General features: G+C 54.0%; 1 pseudogene; it reads right to left on the reverse strand.

Moving 5' to 3' along the window:
* Positions 1–8,590: 8,590 nt before the first annotated feature.
* Positions 8,591–16,955, reverse strand: LOC136383470 (exosome RNA helicase MTR4 pseudogene; annotated as a pseudogene).
* Between the last annotated feature and the right edge of the window lie 1,334 nt (positions 16,956–18,289).

The following is an 18,289-nucleotide window of genomic DNA, read 5'->3' on the forward strand; positions in this document are numbered from 1 at the left end:
GTATCCTGATTTACTGATGTCAGCCCATTAAAAAAAATAATAAATAATTTTAAAAAACCCTGAAAAAGTAAAGTTCTGTTGTTTAAGCCCCAGCTTGCGATAATGTGTTCTGGTTGGTCTAGGACATGAATGCAACAGGTTAAACAGAAAACTGAGGTCCCTGTGGATTCCAAGGCTGCCTCAGTCCTGGCCACACAGTCGCGACCCTTCAGCCTCTTGGGCCTTTTCAAGGTTTTTTATTTGCTCCAGGCTCCTTGAAAGATGATTAAAGATTGGCCCCAGACAGCACGAATGGGCTGCGTCGCTGAAGTGTCCCCTGCATTAACCACTGCCAGGGCACTGAGGCGGGCAAGCAACAGTGGGTCACAGGCACAGCGCACGGAGCTGGGGTGGCACCAGCCACACAGCGATGGACTTGTCACCGCTTAGTGCCCTCGATGAGCTTGCGCCTAACAAAGAACGCTGAGAAAAAGACAGGGCTGCCACAAATCTGCACCTCACGATCGAATCAGCGTGAAAATCTGGCTGATGTAGGCGCATCTTCAGTTCCTGGGGCTCCACCAAGATGAAGGCAGGAAAGAGGGTCCAGAAGGAGGTGCTGGCTCAGCGAGGGGCCAGGGGGGTGGGCATAGTCTGTGGCCAGTAGGGGCAGGCATGCGTGTGGGTGTGCACATGTGGAAGTGCATGGTGTGTGCACCCATGTGGGTATGCGTGTGTCAGAGCCCGCGTGTGCACCTACTGCCTGCACTGTGCCCTCTGGGGACAAGTCCCTGTGAACTCAGTCCTCGGTCCTGCAGGTCCTGTGACGGCCATGTCTGTGGACGCTGTTTTGAAGGATGTTTTCCAGAAATGAACTGTGAGTTCTCCGACAAGCTACTTGGTTGCAAAACCTCATTGGCTACTCAGAACTCAGGTCAGCACCAAAGAGCACGTTGCACAGGGTGGGCTTCTTCTTGTCACCACAGGGGCTGTCCTGAAGCAGGAAGACGGGAGGCACAGGCCCTGCATCCTATGGCCTGACCTCTCAACCTCTTCAGAGCCCCATCCAGCTCAGAGCTGCATATGGCTGGTAGTGAAGATGGGGATAGAGGCTACCAGGCTAATTCACACTAATGTGTGAGTGACAGCCTTTTCACAATGCAGGTATATTAGTATTTTTAGACTAGGATCCTATTTAAACCAAACAGATCTCTAATTGGCTACATTCCTTGAGGTTTAAGTGGAAATTCAGGGAGTGACTCTGGGAAAACAGAGTCAGCCTCCATCAGGCCCCGAGATACCCCCACTCCCACCCACACCACTCCCCACTTCCTAACCCACAGCAGCTGCCCACCTGGTGCCACAGTGGTGGGACCTCAGGGGGTTCCTGAAGACTGTCAGAGACGGAGTTCAAACTGGTACGTCTGGGAAGATGTGCGTCAAGGCCGGGGCCTCCTGCTGATCTCCCCAAATTCCTGCCTGAAACCCCCTCCACAGGGTGGAGCCTGCCCTGCCCCTTCCGCTGCCTCCAGCAGGTCTGACACTGTCGGGACCCCCAGAACTCCACGCCTGGTCTGGGCTGACTGATTCCTCTGCAGGGGCCTGAGCTCCTCCTCAAAGGATCCCTGGGGCCGGGCTGCCTGACCTGTGCCAGGACCGAGGCTGGGCGGGGGCCAGGCCAGCTGTGGCCCAGGGCGGTTTTCTGGGGTCAGGGTGGGCCACTCCAAATAAAAGCACATCTTCCAACAGTTGTCTCAGGTTATAAACACAACAGCTTCCCTCGGCGGGCTGTGGGGCTTCCAGGGAGGCAGGGAACGACTGCGAGGGGTGGAGTCCTGGGTCAGAGTGGCTCTGAGCAGGCGGTTCTTTCAGGGTCTGCGTGGGGTTGGCAGGAGAGGTGATGGCAGGGAGGAGCCTTCTCTCCACACTATGACCCAGCATGTCCTGGACAGAAACTGGGGCACTGCCTCCTTCTGCCCTCCATGCGTGTTGGGGAGCCTGGCTCATGCTGTCACAACACAACATTTGTGGTCCGTGTCCTGTTGGCATCATTCACATGTGCAGGTTGTGGTAAGATGTACATACTGAAGTAATAAATTTGTCTGAAAGCACTCAGTACAGGACCAGCAGCTGGCCTTGTCCCTCTGCAGCTCCATCTCCAGCCCCCCTTCTATCATAGAGCCCCTCCACCCCACCTCAGGGACAGGGGTTGTGTCCTCCCTGGTGCCCTGTTGGGGTACGTGGCACTCCCCCTCGCTGAGCATTAAGGAACCAACTCAGGGTTGGTGGGTGGGGCACATGGCCGGCCTGCTGGTTTGTGACCAGAAGACAGACTACTGAGGGGGACACACTTTGTTGATCAGAGTCCCCTTCCCCGGCCCCGTGTGACATCAGGGGACCTGAAACCTACATAATGTCACCCCAGCAAGTTCAATAAAAAAAGAAGGGGTGGAGGGAGGAAACAGAGGCTGTAAACACCACTCACCTGGCTCTGGCCAGACGTAGGCCAGACGACAGGCCTGGGCCTAGACGTGAGCAGCCACCAGGTGGGAGCTTTGTTACCAGATAGCCCCCCAGCCACTGGTCACACACGGCTCTAGCAGCACCTGAGCGGGAAGCCAGGGTGTCCTCGTCCTTGTCACCCTGGGCCTTCCTCCCTCCATTTCTGGTGTTTCCCAGCTGATTTGCTTCACTCTGTCCTCTGACAACTTGCACGCCAGGTGCTGAGCACCCTCAGTCTGTGCTCTGCTCAGGCCGTGCCCCACACGTGCACATGCACGCACACGCCTGTGTCCCGTGGGCCTCTGTGGTGCTCAGAATGGTGTTGGGCATTCAGTCCTGAATCTGGGGAGAAAAAATACTTCTAGACCATGTGCTACCTCCAAGTCTTTGTCTACTAAATTATATTTTTAATAGGAAAACAAAGGAAAATAAGAAAACAGAAGTCAAACCCATTTCTCCCAAGTCCTAACCATGACAACTATGGAGAGTTCCTGTGACCACGTGTTCACATGTGTGGATTATACATGATTCCATAAAACCGGCAGGAGGTGGAAAATTTTACAGTGATTTCTAGACATACACTGTTGGGTAGAAATCTAATGGAAACCACATGTGAGATTTTAGGTTTTCTGGTGGCCACATTAAAAAAGTAAAAATAAGGAGGTATAGTTTTCATATTATATTTTATTTAATCTCATCTAGCAAAAATGTTATCATTTCAGTCTGTGATCAGTGTAAGATATTAGTAGACACGTCAGGCTCTCAGCTCAGCTCACAGATGTCCTGAGTCCTGTCTGCCAGGAAGTCAGGACAGAGAGGTAGACAGGTGTGTGACACTCCATGTTCTTGTAGGTTTCACGGCCTTGGCCAACGGTCCTTCCTGGGAGAACCCTTTGTGGGTGGTTCTGAGGATCCTCTCAGCAGGGGCAGGGAGTGGGCTTGGCGCTGCCTTGGGACCGTGCTGACTGGGCAGCGGCCCCAGGAGGAGACTCACCCAGGCAGACAACTCAGCTGGGCCTTTGCTGTCAGGGGGGCCTTGGAAGCGAGGGGCCCTCTGGTGGGTGGTGCGTTGCGAGGGATTCACGACAGTGACAGGGGCCACCGGGAGGGAGGAGGGAGGAGGCAGGTGCAGAAGCTGGGGACCTCAGTCCTACAGCCGGGACCGCAGACTCAAGACCTACCTGCAGTCTCCAGACAGAAATGTGGCTCTGCCCAGGCCTTGGCTTCAGGTGTATGAAGACCTGAGCAGAGGGAGCAGTGGTCAGCGGGAGGTGCAGTTTGTCTGAGGGATGCCACCGTGCCTGGCGTTGGGGCTGGGCTCTGGCCACCCTGGGTCTGTGATGCCCAGTGAAGCTGAAACTGCAGCCAGGCTCCCCGTGACCAAGCCCCCCTCCCCCACCGGCCACTTTTCCTCACAGGCAGCTGGTGAGTCCAGGACCTCTGGGTGCAGCTTGCCCACCAGGATGTAATTCTGGGGACGTGGCTGCCAGGAACGCCCGCCAGCTGGAAGTGTTGCTGGCACCCGCGTCCTCCCCGGCAGCCTCCTGCTCACAGAATACCTAGACTCACAGTAATCTCCCTTCTCCCTGTCAGCTGGCCAGACCCAAGGAGGCGCAGCGTCTGGGCAGTGGTGTGAGCACAGCTGGGGCTCCCTCCCTTGTCTGAGCTTGGTTTCTGTGCTGAAGGGCTTGCAGCTGCTGGGGGGATCCTTAGCCCCCACTGCGGGCACAGCTGCGGCAGATTAATCCACCTACTCAGCTTGGCTCTGCTGCGGAGTGTCCCCATCGCGCACAGACGAGCACAGCCAGAGAACGCGGATCTCACGGCCGAGTGGGCCACAAGCAGCCGAAGGCAGGAGCTCCAGTTTCAGCTGTGCCCGTGCAAGTCTAACCCACAAACATGTCTCACGTGGGAAACGTGGCACCCCTGATCCCTTCTCATAGCCCAAGGGCGCCCTGCTGTCTGTCACCTTCTCATGCTGTCACTCCAGTATATGGGGAGATCCCACTCCTCTGACCCTGCACAGCGGCTTCCCCGCGGAGCCCCTGGCAGGCATTTCGGGAGAACCTCGAATGGGGGTGGCTTGGCAGGGCCCTCGGGGAAGCACACGGAGTGACCATCAGTTTAGACGTGACAAGGCTGTTTATCAGGATGAGTTCTCCTGGATCCAAAAAGGACTTTCCTTTTTTTTTTTTTTTTTTTTACTTTTGCATTTATCATAATCTCTCCACCACCACCGAGGTAGCCTGGAATGCATAAAAAAAGTCTTTTTCCAAACTTAGAATCTGAAATAGAAACACCAATAAAAACAGACCTCAGATTTATGACCACGTTTTCATCTTTCTCTCTGTCTCATATTTTTTTCTCCCAGTTGAGGTTTTTGAAAAATAGTGGTGTGCCCTATGTGCGGTGCAATGCCTGCTTCCCCTTTGTCGCCCTCCCCCCCCAGTGCAGCCCTGCCTGCTACAGCCTCGCAGTGGGCGGCCGGCGGGGCCAGGAGGGGTGCAGGCCCCTAGAGTCCCACCCTCGCCGTGTGAACAGCTGTTCTGGCAACTCCGAGCAAAGATCAATTTGAGTGTGACTCAGAAACTGGATGCTGTGGGCGCTGATCGGGCCGCGTCTGTCCCTGTTTTTCTCCTCCTGCTCCTTTCCTGGCAGCCCATGTAGCTGCTCTAATCCGTGGCCCTGGGTTCTTCCAGGGGCTTTTCCTTCTTGACTGCTGGGCCTAGTGCCAGTGCCACTGCCGCTGCTTTCCAGATGTTCTGGAGCCGGAGACCACGGGTCCACTCCATGCCCACAAATGCCCGGCTGCCACCCTCAGGCCTGCGCAGAGCTGCATCCGTGCTGGCGGCGGCTGCCCGGGGCTCTGAGCAAGGCCGCCTGCTGCCAACACCTGGACCACAGCCCAGGGTCTGGAGGCCCCTCTGAGTCACGGTTTCCATCTCTCGCACCCAGGCCCCTGGGCCCCGTGGCTTAGTCACGGCCAGAGCCCTTCAGGGACCCTGACTCTGTGGCCCACGTGGCATGTGGCCACTCTGACAAATGTGGTGGACACCCCTCACTTTTCCCTCTGTGCGGGGGCTGTTTGCTTCTGGGCTGAAAGCAGAATAGGGGGTGAACAAGTCCCCATTTGCTCCATTTAAAAATATGCCTTAATTTCACAGACGGCGAGGGCTCTGTTTACAGTATTTTTTTGCAAGCAGCCTGTAGGGCAGAGCCCTCCCTTGTGGGAAGTCAGAACAGAATTGTGCCGCTAAAGGTACTGTTCCTCCAAGTTAAACACCATATCACATTTGCTTTAATATTTTTTTAAGTGAAAGCAATTAGGTCTGCAGTTCAGTTTAATCATTTGCCAGATCCCATTCTAAAATCGTAAGCTTTCAGGGGTTAAATCTTTCAGCTTCCTTTCCAGCTCTTGGGTATCGGATGTCCAGAGGCCTGGTGCTGATGGTCCAGGAAGGGCCGCCCAGCGGCTCCTCCAGAAACCAGTTGCAGGGGCTGGGTGCCGGCCTGCTGATGGGGGGGTGGGGGGGCTGGTGCTCACGTGTTCCTGGTTTCTGTTCCTGTCTCTGCCCTGTGCATACATTAGGGCCCCCTTGCTTTAGCAACACTTCTTTTTCTAACACTTTATTGTTTCCTTAGTCTTTATTTTTATTAAAGTAACACTTTTTATAAACTTAGACATATTTTTATACTCTAAACAACTCCCACCCTCCTTGTACCCCCCATCTTCCACTTCCTGCCCCCCCCAGTCAATTCTTAAAATTTCCATTTAGCTTATAGTGCCGATGCTGACAATGTGTGTCTTTCTGCTGGTTTAGGATTTTAAGGTTTCAGGTGTCATCTGCTGACATCCTGCTATGGATGGTGAAAATGGAGGGTGGTGTTCTGCTGTGTGCTAGGGTGCTACAGGCCTGTCCCGGAGGCCCTGTCCTCCTCCAGATGGGAGAGCAGAGATTCTTTGACTATTTGTGTAACTGCCCGGGTAGCACATGCCATTGCACCCACAAACACTTCGGCATGCACCTCTCACAACGAGGACTTCTTTCTTACTGCCACACCTTCTCTGTCTAGTCATCATCACTTCCTCCAGCTTTTGGAAGTGTTGCCGGGCACAGGGATGAATTTCCCAGGCTCCTTCGTACCAGGACCCGGGAACAGAATTGGGCACGAAGCATGCAAGCCCCTGGTGGGACCTGAGGGGAATGTGGGCTTGATGGCAGGTATTGAAGCAGTTGTATTGGGGCACAAGGTGAGCACCATGTTAGGAGGGCAGGGCTCCTGTCACCCACCTCGGAGTGGGAGACACACCAGGTCCCCGTTGGCTTCTGGTTTGGGGACACCCAGCTGTAGCATACTGCTCTTACACACTAATCTTGCTACTTATTGCAAGCCTGTCACCCAGAACGTCCCAGGTTCCCATGGTTCCCAGGGTCATCAGCCTCTGTCCTGTGCTGGGGGCCCCTGGTGTCCTGGCTCCCAGGCCTCCTCTTGTGTGGGTGGGGCGTGTCTCCCCATTACATTGCCTTGGAAAACACCTTTTTTTCATGCTTGATTGACAGGGGTTGGGTTGGCACTTTAGATAGGGAGTTGTTTCCCTACAGACCAGTAAGACATTACACCCTGTCCTGTGTGTTCCATGTTGCTTTTGGGGCCCCAGAGTCACTCTTGTTCCCAAGAATCTGCCAGTCACCTGTTCTCTCTCTGGAAGCTCTTGGGGGCAGAGGAAAGGGTGCAGGGGCTTGTTGCTCAGAATGTAGACTATCACTCAACCTGACGTGTTTCCGTATGTTCCTGCAACTGTGCTTAGCCCTGCAGAGGACCTGTTCCCAGCTTCTACCGGGTGGAGAAAGCATGACCTTCCGGCGGCGGGCACATTGGGAAGGGCACCTGAGCTGGTGGCGCACTCTCTGTGCCAGGTTCCAGTCCTTCTGAGGAGCCCGGCAGTCCCCTCACTCACCGAGTCTAGCTTTCTCTCACCCACCTGCTTCCAGCCCTTGTCGAGTCACTTCCTCCCCTGATTTCTCTGTCCTTGTGGTCATTTGAGTGGCATTTCAGGAGAAAATATTAAAGAATTAATGGCTTAACCTGAGTTCTTCCTGTCACTGAGTTGGTGCAGAAACTCTGGCTAAGGAGTTGGGAACGGAATCACATCCATCTGCTGGACTTTCCTGAAACCTGCCTGGACCTTGGAGCTTGGGGACAGTTTCCCACTCAGTGAGCTTTCCCTTTTTCTCCTTCAGCTTAGATGGATTGAGGTTCGATACTGGCTCCTGATTCCCTGACTTCTCCACATAGGACGGGGCAGAAGGAAAGACTGAGCGAAGGCAGCTGATGTGTGGGTGGTCCGTGGCTGCGAGGACGTGAGGTGACAGGGATGGCACTCTGCAAGGGCCCACACAGGCACCTCGCGGTGTCTGGAGTGCTCCGTTGGGCCAGTGCTGAGAGGCCCTGCTCCTCAGTAGGCTGGTTCGCGGTGTCACTGAGCAGATGGGGAAACCATGGGAAGCAGGGGATCAGGGGGTCTGCACTTGGCGAGGCGGAGATGCGAAGGATGAGATGAAGAAGAGGGGCATGCAGGCGGTGGCATCACTAGGCTTTTTGCAGACAACATCCAGCTGGGTTGGTCTTAGGGGCGCTCAAAACCACATGCTTGTCTTCCTTCAGACCTTCCAAGTACGGATGAGCCAGAGCGGGCAAGGATGGGGCCGGCGGCCGCATGTTTCTGAAGTAGACATTTCTGTTGAGTATCCCAGGCCCAGGACTCTCTGTTCCTGTGGCCAAGATCCCATTGGGACAGATGCTGTCCTCCCGCTGCCCTCTCCCCCCTCACTGTGAGGATGGGCATTCTGGGTCATCCTGTCATCTCCACATGCCATTCTGTCCTGGACCCTGGGTGAGGGGCCAGAGGCATTCGCAGCCCACGTCTGGAAACATCATGATGTTCAGCTTGAGGTCTACGAGGGCCTCCGAGAAGCTGGCTTCCATCAAGGGGGGAGGGTCCTCCAGTCCTAGCCCACCCTGATGAGAGGAAGGAGACAGGTGTCCAGGCCAACAGAAATGAGAACATCCTGTTTTCTTTAGTCTTTTTTTTTTTTTTTTTTGCCCACCTGTACGTTTTTTATTAAAAATGTAATGCTTATGTACAAACACGTGTGTGCTGATGCCTGATTTAAATATGATACAATTGATGCGGGAGGACCCATCTGTGTCGCAGGCACCAGCAGCCCATGGCCGTTAGCCGACTACAAGTACAGGCTGGTGGCAAACACAATGTCTCTCTTGGCCTTGGTGATTCCTTCGGCAAACTTGTTCTCCAGCTCTGTATTCCCAATGGCCTTCGCCGCCTGACACATCTGTCACAGCAGCTCCTCCAGGCACCGCATGCAGTGGATAATGCTGCCTTCAAAGACATCTGTCATCTTGCAGATGTGGGCAAATGTCTCCCCGGTGTGCACCACATCCATTAGGTGGGGCTTGAGCCCAGGTATGTTTCCTCATCGATTTCCAACTTTGCTTCTGCTGAAACTTTCGCAATTCGTTTGGCACATTCCTGTATCTGACGAAGTGGTCCTGCTAATTGCTCTGTTAATTTGGGCATCTCACTAGAGTTCTCCTGGAACACGAGGCCGCTGAGCAGGGCTGTGGCCTGCTCCGCGGACAGGTCATTGAAGAGGCTGTTGAACATCATCTCGGTCAGGAGGAGTTCGTCTGCACTGCTTCTCACAGGCCACGCGGCCCTTCATCTCGATGACGTTGGAGGAGGTGGCGAAGCCCAGGTGCCGGAGGACGTGCTTGTGGCACTTGAGCTCATCCATCTGCAGCATGGCCCTCGCTCTCGCTTCGCAGACTTGGTGTCCATCGCGATCTGGGCCTTTTTCTCGCAGAACGTGTAGACAGTTTCCAGGTTCGGGTTGTTGTGCAGGGGATGGGAATATATCCGGTGCTTGAAAGCCTCCACCTTCTGGATGACCTTCTTCAGCCCCTGGTCTCGAATGCCTATATCGTCAATAAGGTCTAACAAAGGAACGCTGTCAGGAAAGCGTTTCTGAACTTCCTGTATGGACTTGAGAACACTCTGCCTATTGTCCAGTGGCCACAGGTCCTTAGGAATATAGAGGCGGACACTGCTGATGGCGGATAGGTGATGCATCAGAACCAGAACCACCTGCATCTCACCCTTCTCGTCGGGCCGGGCAGGCTTGGCAGCCTCGGTGGTGGCATTCTTTAGGCTCTCGCGGCTATAGCGCAGGAGCACCTCCACCACATACAAGGGGTCCAGTTCCCCAGAGCTGGGCTTAACATTTGACTTTTTTGAGAAATTCACCACTACTCACCAGCCAAAATCATCTCCTTCATTCTTCACCTTCGCTAAATGACCTGGTTGTAGAAATGGTAAGCAGTATTTCAGTTTGTGAATATTTTCTTCAATTTCTTTCCCCAGTTTGGCCAGCTGCTGTCTAATCTTATAATAGATGACCACGCTTTCTTCATTTGGTATTACTATTTTATTATACTGTTCTTCTGAGTTATCTTCTCCACCACGCCTGGAATGGCCCTGTAATGCTGGAACTGGTAGAAGGACTTCTCCAGCATGTACTCAGGATTGATCTCTTCTACACGCAGCAAGTTCAAAACTATATTGTAGGTCAGGTGGAAAGCACTTTTCAGAGGGTCAGCTGAGCCCTTAAGCAGTTGCTTTCCAATGGTCGGGCTCATCTTTTCATCTACCATAAAAATCACAATTCCTCTGTCATCCATTCCCCTCCTGCCAGCATGACCAGACATCTGAATATATTCTCCAGAGGAAATCCATCGAAAATCTTTCCCATCAAACTTCCGGGCATTTGTGAATAAAATTGTTCTAGCTGGCATGTTAATTCCCATAGCAAAAGTCTCTGTTGCAAATAAGGCCTTTATCAATCCTTCAGAAAAGAGAATTTCTATAGTTTCTTTCAAAACAGGAAGTAAACCCCATGATGAATACCGATCCCTCGCTTCAAAAGAGGAAGTACATGTTCGACCTGAGGGAGCTTTTTATCCTTATCCGACAAGCAGTCTATTGCATTACTGAATACTTCTTCAACCATCTTCTTTTCTTCATCTGTGTTGAAATCTAATTTTGTCGTCTGAAGTGCATAGGCTTCACAATCTTTCTTACTAATACTGAAAATTTCTTTCCATAATCATTTTCACAATTTTGAATACATTTGATGGTCCTTTTGTTCCTCCCTTCCGACCCTTCTGGTCACCTTTGGCCAAGTCACCCGCATCCTGAAGAACTTGCATTGCAGTGTTAAAGTGTCGCCCCCCCCCCCCCCACGGGGAAGATGGAGTGCTGCAGTGGCGTTAGCCCGTAGTCTGTGTAGATCACGTGACAGGGCAGATCCACTCAGCAAACTGTCGGGCATTTGGAATAGTGGCCGAAAGAAAGACATAATGGACGTTATCAGGAAGCAGAATAATGGTTTCTTCCCACACCACACCACGCTCTGAGTTTCTCATGTAATGAATTTCATCAAATATGACCCAAGCTACTTCTCGCATAACTTCAGAACCTCTATACAGCATACTTCTTAAAATCTCTGTGGTCATAACAAGACAAGATGCTGTAGGATTAATAGTAACATTTCCCGTCATCAGACCAACATCTTGAAATTCTTCATACATTTCACGGTATTTCTGGTTACTCAGGGCCTTAATTGGGCTGGTAAATATTACACGCTGTTTTTTCCCTTAAGGCCAATGCAATAGCATACTCAGCACACACAATCTTTCCCGCCAATGTATGTGCAGACACCAACACAGACTGGTTATTATCAACACACTGAATGGCTTCTCTTTGAAAAGCATCAAGAATGAATGGGTATTCCTTTGCAGCTTTTCCAACTCGGGGTTTAAGTGGTAAATACTCTTCATCTGCAAGAAGTGCGACCTCGTGTGTGCACCCTTCAACAGTTTCCACTGACTGGACCTTGACTCTGGGCATCAAGTCTGCCAAACTTAAGTCTTCAGTTATGGACTCTTCTACCCTGGGCTTCTTCCCAAAAATGAGCTCGTCTGTGCCCTCAAAGTCCATAGCTCTCTTGTTCTTCCCAACATTAGTGCACTTAGACTGTAAGTCACCATCAGAACGCTTCCCGGCCTTTTCTGCTGACCCTGGAGGCCCCTTCCATTTCCCCTTCTCCTCTTCTTTCTTGGCTCCGAGCGCGGCGGCTGAGTCGTCCTCTAACACGCTAAACAGCTCATCGCCGAAGGCGTCCGCCACGTTTCGGCGCAGCGAGCACCGTCTCCCTCCTACCCGCGATGCTCCACTCCCGCCCAGAAAGTGATGGTAGAAGTCTCTCCACGGTGGCCCGTGGGAGACAAAAGTAGTCGACTCGCACAGCCTCCAAGAATCCACCCCGACGACTTTTTAAAAATTTCTTTTCTGATCTTTCCTTCTTTTGTGATCTTTGCGACCATGTCTTCCTTTGCGACCACTAGTTGGGTGGGCCGCTCGGGCGGCTGCGGCGATAGCGCGGCGAGCCCCGGGCGGGGCCTTCTTTAATCTTAAGATTGTAACCGTGACCCTTCCATGGCCGCCTCCACATGAGGAGTAAAATGCAGACACTGAATGACCGAGGCAGTGACGGGCATAGAAGAAACTGGATGAGGTCATAGCCTGGCCTTGACTGAGCAGGTGAGGACGCCCAGGCTGGAGAGAGAACGGAGTGCCAAGGTCAGCCAAGGTCAAGTGGGAGCCACACAGCCCTTCAAGAATGGGCAGCAGGGAAGGGCTGTGGCCTCCAGTGACATCTGGCTGAGGAAAAGCGTCTAGCGGTCAGTTGCCACAGTGTGGGTGGTCATGCTGGCCTGTCTCCCGTTTGTACGGTATTGGGAGGAACAGACCCAAGGAACCCACTAACCTCCTCTCCAGACACAGCTGCAGGGCTGTCTCAGCTGCCCTCTGCTTCTAGGACCAGCTGACACCCTTTGTGTGGTTAGCAGCTTGCTGTCACCACCTGTGAGCCCTCAGGTCCCTATGGCCCATGCTCTGCAGTGGGGAGGGCTGCCACCAGCCGCCTGGTCAACCCCGACCTGCTGACTCCTCGCACACCTCTTTCTGGGCCTGTTTCCATGGTGACGATGAGGAGGGTGTAGCCTCCTCCCAGGAGCCAGGCCAGAAAGTCTGGCCATGGAGCACTCCCTGGGTGCCTCTCCCACCAGGTGCAGGGCCGTCATGGGTGAGGCCTGCTCTGTGTCCTGCCTGCACAGTGCAATCACGGTGACCTTCTGAAACCCCTCCCGAACTGGGCGGAGAGACTCACCCTGAAGACCACACTCAGATGACTGGGAGGGGCGACCTCCCAGCCCGGGGCCGTGGCCTGAGCCTCTCCCTCCATCATGGACCAAGTGGAAACAATACACAGCTTTATTTTTTTTTCTTTTCTAGCAAAAATAGAAGGAAAAGGAGGGGAAAAGGGGAGGAAGTACTTGCTTCAGGGCTGACGTCCAGGTGCTGGATGGCAGGATTCCACGTGGAAGCTTCCCCCCTGCTCGATGTCACCCCAACTCATGGTGACTTCGATAGGACTGTTGATTCCAAAGCTGGAATGGGTCGAACATGGCTGAGTTTGTATGAACACAAGTGTCTGAAATTGTGCTCTCCACCCACTGTGTGTAGCATCCAGGAAGACAAACAAGGTTTCACATCGCGATTTTTAATACCCCTGTGTATCTTGGGGAGCCAGAGGGCTGGGTGAGAGACCCCGGGGCAGGGATTGCTTGGTAAAGGGTGGGCTTGGCACAGCCCTGTCCGATGTCAGGCCCCATGTGGGGAGAACCCGGCCAGCCTTGCAAGGTTATCCAGGTCGCCCTGAGAGTGTTGCTAAGACGCTGCCGGCTGCCTGGTCAGCCACTCAGGTTCAGGAGGTAAATATGGCCATGCCTGAGCACCCAGGCTGGCTCCTTACTGGATGTTTAAAGCCACACTGTACAGAAACAAAACCCAACTAAGAACTGCTGGGGACCAAATGGCCTTGTGATCTCAGTCGTCCTTTGACATGGGCAGTGAGGAGACTGATGCCACACATATGACTTAGGAGATGCATTACTTACTATCTGGAGAGTCATGGTGTGAATCCACAGACTGGTGAGCTGTGGTTCCTCAGGGTATTTCCAAGACAGAGCCAACCTCAGAGCAGTGTGACGAGTGATGTCCCCTCTGTGCCAGCTAAGCTTGCGATCCCATCATCAGCATCTTCAAGCCCCTAGGTTCAGGCAGAATGGCAGAGAGGCCCCATTGTGTGTGTTAATCTGACAGGTGGGTGGTAGATCGGCCTTGTCTGGATGAGTGTGCTATGATCTTGATTGATTAGTGATATCTGATGTAGGTGCAGGTGTGGGAGCAAATGGCACAATTCTCCAGATTGACAGGCTGTGGAAATTCAATTATTCTTCATGGTAGTGACACTGGAAGAGCTGTGAGTCACCTTAGTGTGGTCCAGAGGTCCTGACAGTCCAGAGGGAACAGAATGAGAGGCCACGAGGCAGCTGGAGGAACAGAAAGGGACAAGAAGTGGCCTGGGCATATTGCCCCTAACTCAGGTTTAGGCCCAGACCTGCCACCAAGTTCAGGATGTCAACCCTTAAAAAGAGGAGATAGTGGAATGAAACTTGATCACCAGTGACCACCGTCACATGACCTGGCTGACCTGGCCCTCAGACATGCGCTGTGGGCTGGGCTCCTGTTCTATCCTTCCTCAGGCCAGACCCTAATGCGGTTGCCTGCACAGACCCATTCATCCACTGATGTGCTCATTGATTCGTTCGCTCACCTGGTGACCAGTTAGTGCCTGACAGGTTTAATTAGACCCTAAGCCCTCACCATGGAAGGCAAAACCACTGTGGCCAACTCCTGTGGCTGTGTCTCCGTGGGACGCTGGTCAGGCTGAGTCAGCTTCGGGACAGTGGTTTCCCAGGCTGGGCAGGTGCGGGAAGCAGGCGGGGTGACTCAGGAGGTGGTGCCCTTCCATGAGTCACTGGGCCAACGCCTAGGTGTGCTGGGCTCTGCTGCTGGTGTCTCCCAGGCGTGTGACCCAACAGCAGGCACGTTAGGGCTTTGTTCACCTCACTTCATGGTCACAAGACAAAGCCTAAATAACCTTTGGTGAATTCACCATGAACTTCCACATCTTTCCCACTTCCCAAGTGTGAAATAGCCCCTGCAGGAGCCCTTGAGGGGCAGGTCCCAAGGCCTGGCTCACCTCGGCCCTGCCTGCTGTTCTCTGTGCCTCAGCGGAGGCTCTGGTTCCCTCCTTCTCTGCTCACCGCCCTCTGCTCAGAGGCACAGGACAGCAGCTGGGCCCGCCCGGCCACTGTGCACACATGCAGGACGGCTTCCAGACACGGTGCCAGCTCTGCACTCGGGAGCAAATGCCAAACAACACATTCCTCCCCACTGAGTCACGGGCACTGCTCTTCAGGACTTGTGACCTGTGTTGGGCGCCGAGGGGGCTCTGTGGGCAAACAGGCAGGGTCAGTGGGCCTGGTTGCAGGGAAGCCGGGACCACCTGCACAGACGGGTCAGCGTGGCTCACAGGCACAGTCTTGGACAGGAGGAACAGTGAACCAGACACAGGTGCAATCTCCTGGGAGGGCACTAGACCAGCCCAGGGTCTTGCATTTGAGCAACTGCATCAGTGTGGGGAGCAGGCCCAGCAATCTGACTTCAGACGCCTGTTAAGACTTGAAACATGTCCCCCAAATACAAAGGCCTGCCCCAGATCTCAGAAGTTCAGATTGGATGCTATAGATTAATTAGCTAAGACGAGGTCATGCAGGAATGGTGGCCCTCGTCCAGTGAGGTGCTGTCCTTATAAATGGGAGAGGTCGGCAGACACATGGAGAAGCCACCTGGAGGTGGAGGCAGAGCCAGGAGAACCCCAGAGCTGAGGCAGCCCCTGGAGCCGGGAGGCCCGGCCCAGGTTTTCCCAGAACCGTGAGAGGACCCACTTCTGTTGTTCAAGCTGTCAGGGCTGGAACTGCCCACGGTGCCCAGGAATCCACGAGTGAATCCTTCTACCTTCTCGTCTGTTTTCTGTCACTTGGCTTTTTTCCTACTGCCCTGCACACCCGCAGGCAGCTGGCTGTGAGGTAAGACAGGGAAGAGGGGGCCCCCTGTGCCCACAGGGGTTCCAGTCGGGCTAATTGGAACCAATTTGCTGAAGTCCCTGGGCGGGTCTCAACAGGAGGTGCTGAGGAACAGCAGGAAGTTTGGGTGAGACCAGCCACAGGCACAGTGAGTCCCCTCCTCTAGATGGGTGGCAGGACTCCTGGTGGGAGGTGGGTAGGACCTCATGGTCAAGAAGGACACCACACTTGGGAGCCCAGAGCCCAGAACTCAGGCCAGGTTTTGGGTGTGAGGAAGAGATGGCTGAACTTGAGCCCAGGGCCAGAGGAATCAGGGTCTGGGTGGAGTGCCCGAGCTGCTGGCCTGGGACTCTGTCTCTTCCGTGCGGGGTGGCTTCCAGTGTCAGCATCCCAAGCCCAAGCCAGGCTGAGTTCTGCTGAGGATTGCCACCCTGCACCTCCCCTGACCACAGCCACAACCATGACCTTCAGTGCCCCTAGGTCTGCTCCCCGCCCCCCTTACCCCTGTCTCCCCAGGCACCTGCCTGTCCGCTTTGCTGGGTGGTGAGTAACCTGCCCTCGTGAGGAGACCACATCCAGGTGATGTGCAGCTGCTTTTCAGAAAAAGTGAGGTCTTAGCCCAGGGTTGGGGTCTCAGGCCATCTTGTCAAGACTGAGGAACACAGCTGGACGTGGTGGGGGGAGCGCACTCTGTCCCCACACACTGTCCCACCTTGTAGCCCAAAGCACCTGGACACCAGTGGTTTGTCCGCCACCTCCTCGTGGCAGGCCTGGCTGGCGGGCAGGGGGAGAATGGGCGAGGGTCCATCAGGGCTTAGCCAGGATGGTGAGGCCCTCAGTCCTGCCCACCTCACTCGACCAGCCTGGGGAGGTGACATTGGGCTCTGGATAGCAGAGTCACTAGGACACGGATGGAGGGGCCCGCACCTCCATCTCCACCGGGGATCCCTTCCCAGGCCCCAGACAAGGACAGCCCAGAACACATCACATCACACCTATTGGGTTTGGCACCCACGCTTAAACAGCTCAGGTCATGGTGATGTCGAACACGAAAACACAGAGACTTCGGAAAACAGAGTGCCACAGCTACTCAGGCTAACACACGAGTGAGGTACCAGGGGCTTCGTGTCCCCAGTTCCCTTCCTTCTCAGTCCCCTCAGGCTGGCACCTGCGTCCTGGGCACAAGCGCAGCATGTGTCCTCCGTGTGCGGCTTGATGGAGTCGCCACAGCAACACACCATGTGCTCCTCCCCCAGGCCCTGCCGCTCGGCCAGTTCTGGCCACACAGAAGTTCCAGCAGGGGCGCCGAGGTCGGGGGGACCCATAGATGTTGCCTCCATTGTCGGCTTTGCTCTGGCTCCAAGAATAACTAGGAAATCCAGGCCACGGGGAATCCCAGCCATCTGTCACCAATGCCCAGGAAGGGACGGATGGCCTGGCGCGGGGCCGGAGGGCAGGAGCATGGCTGAGGGACTCAGGGGCAGACATGAGTCCAACCTGTGGGCCAGCTGCCCCTGGCTGGGATCTCTCTGCCAGGAAATGACAACCAACAGATGCAAAGACACTTGAACCCAGGCCCCAGAAAGCAGCAGGAGAGCCTTGACCCCCCGCGGAGTCCTGGCGCCTGGGAGGGCTGAGGTGTGCAGGTGGTGGTGGGGAGGCGTTGGGGGACAGGGTGGGATGGGGGCTCTCCAGCTTCGTCCCATGCTGAGGTCTCACTGTTCACCCCTGGACCCACAGTCGGTACGGACTCAGTGTACTGACCTTGCCTCAGGCCGAGCTGGATGGATCAAATTCATGGAGGTATCAGGACAGCACTGAACACGGAACAGGCCTGCTCTCAGGGTCACCTTCCCAAATCTTGCTAATGGAGGTCTTGCTGGGCCACAACACCCTGCTGTACAATGGGGACAGAGTGGCCATGCCGCCTATGTGGTGAGATGAGGATCAGAGTGCACATAAACGACGTCAGCTCACTGGGGCTGGGCGGGCGTCCTGGAGCCCTCCCCACCATGTTAACTCTGAGCCCTGCAAAGCTTCAGTAACTGCACCTGTAGGTTGAGGGGTTTGAGTTGCATTGTTCCCGTCACAGGGTTGCTTTGATACCAAATGTGGTAGAGCACATTTGAAAACGTGTTGAAAACTGTAGCTGAACTATGCATGTGAGCTCGGTACTGCTGTGTCTGAATTAAGTGGAGTCTGCATCGGTGAAGAATTTGGATTAGAGCAGTGGTCCCCAACCTTTTTAGGGCCACGGGACTGGTTTAATGTCAGAAAGTATTTTCACGGACCGGCCTTTAGGGTAGGACAGATAAATGTATCACGTGACCGAGACAAGCGTCAAGAGTGAGTCTTAGACGGATGTAACAGAAGGAATCTGGTCATTTTTAAAAAATAAAACATCGTTCAGACTTAAATATAAATAAAATGGAAATAATGTAAGTTATTTATTCTTTCTCTGCGGACCAGTACCAAATGGCCCATGGACTGATACCGGTCCGTGGCCCCGGGGGTTGGGGACCACTGGATTAGAAGACATATTTTAAAAATGTTACTTTATTCCTTTCAAATATATGTTGTTACAGGAGCTAATTGCTAATAGTATATTTTCACACTGATGTCCCACTGGGCCTACTTCAACGGATACAAAAAATCTTGTAATTAGCAGCCTTAT

Source organism: Saccopteryx leptura, chromosome 11 (genome assembly GCF_036850995.1).
Source record: "Saccopteryx leptura isolate mSacLep1 chromosome 11, mSacLep1_pri_phased_curated, whole genome shotgun sequence".
Lineage (NCBI taxonomy): Eukaryota > Metazoa > Chordata > Mammalia > Chiroptera > Emballonuridae > Saccopteryx > Saccopteryx leptura.